We start from the raw sequence: 1518 nt of genomic DNA, 5'->3' as shown, positions 1-1518 counted from the left end.
TGAAATGCCCACAGAAGATCCGCACTTTCACTTTTGATTGTTCATAGAGGTGAGTGATTCCTTCAAGATTCTAGGTGTAAGTGAAGAAGAATTGAGATTGAAGTTGTTTCCATACACATTGCAAGATAGAGCACAAGCACGGCTTAATTCATTGCCACCGAGCTTAATTTCTACATGGAAAAAAATTAGAAAAATGTTTTCTGGCTAAGTATTTCCCACCTAGCAAAAATTCTAAGTTGCGGAATGAAATCACCACTTTTTAGTATTGGATGATGAATCCTTATACAAGGCATGAGAAAGATTCAAAGAGTTACTATACAAATGCCCTCACCACGGGATTTCGCATTGCATCCAACTAGAGACATTTTATAATGGTTTAAGAGCACAAACTAGGATGGTGGTAGATACTTCTATTAATGGTGCTCTTCTTTATAAATCTTATAATGAGGCTTATGAAATTATCAAGACCCTTCATAGCAAAAAATCCAAACTTTTCTTGAGTAAGCAAGATGCTTGACCAAACAACACCTACATACAGCATAGATAAAATCAAACTTTAGGTTTCAATAAACAAGTTCAGAAACCACCACAAGCTGAACCATCCAACAATTTGGAGATTTTGTTAAAGGCGTACATGGCTAAGAATATCGCTTTAATCCAAAGCCAAGTAGCAACATTGAAAAATTTGGAGAACCAAATGGGTCAGTTAGCTATAGAGCTTTACAATAGACCACAAGGAAACTCACCAAGTGACATGGAACATCCAAGGAATATGGGTAAGGAACACTGCAAAGCAGTTGCTTTACAATGTGGAAGGACTTTGGAACCTAAGGAAGTTGAGGTTGAAGATGAACCTGTCAAGAAAAAGGAAAATCAACCGGCAGTTGAAATTCCTACACCATAGATGCCAGATTTTGAAAAATCTAAAGATGTAAAATTTAAACTAGTCAATTCTGATTAGCTGACACCTTTGTCAGATGTAGATACAATACCTCAGGAAAGTTTTCCGATGTAAGCCAAGGTTCCACCACCTTCGTACCCATAAATACTCAAGAAATAGAAACATGAGGTACAGTTCAAGAAATTTTTGGACATTTTTAAACATCTTCAGATCAATACCCAATTGGTAGAAGCTTTAGAATAAATGCACAAGTATGTCAAGTTCATTAGGACATTCTGTCTAATAAGAAGAGGCTTGACGAGTTTGAGACTCTAATATTAACAAAGAAGTGTAGTGCATTCCTACAGAATAAGCTACTTTCGAAATTGAAGGATCTTTAGAGCTTTATTATACCCTGTAACATAGATAATCTTACTATGGTAAAGCTCTATGCGATCTAGGAGCGAGCATCAACTTGATGCCAATGTCTACTTTTAAGATGTTAGGTATAGGTGATGTTCGACCAATAATTGTGACACTCCAACTGGCGGATCAATCTCTAGCACACCCAAAAGGAACGATCGAGGATGTTCTAGTATGTATAGATAAGTTTATTTTTCCAACTGATTTTATTGTTT

General features: G+C 36.2%; 1 non-coding gene across 1 annotated transcript; it reads right to left on the bottom strand.

Moving 5' to 3' along the window:
* Positions 1 to 234: 234 nt before the first annotated feature.
* On the bottom strand, positions 235 to 339 carry LOC128287575 (small nucleolar RNA R71). Its single transcript, XR_008278275.1, has one exon. It is a non-coding gene; the product is annotated as a small nucleolar RNA R71 (small nucleolar RNA).
* Positions 340 to 1518: the final 1179 nt, after the last annotated feature.

This window comes from Gossypium arboreum, chromosome 13 (genome assembly GCF_025698485.1).
Source record: "Gossypium arboreum isolate Shixiya-1 chromosome 13, ASM2569848v2, whole genome shotgun sequence".
Lineage (NCBI taxonomy): Eukaryota > Viridiplantae > Streptophyta > Magnoliopsida > Malvales > Malvaceae > Gossypium > Gossypium arboreum.
The sequence above is the reverse complement of the archived record's forward strand: the minus strand, read 5'-3'. Positions and strand labels throughout refer to the sequence as shown.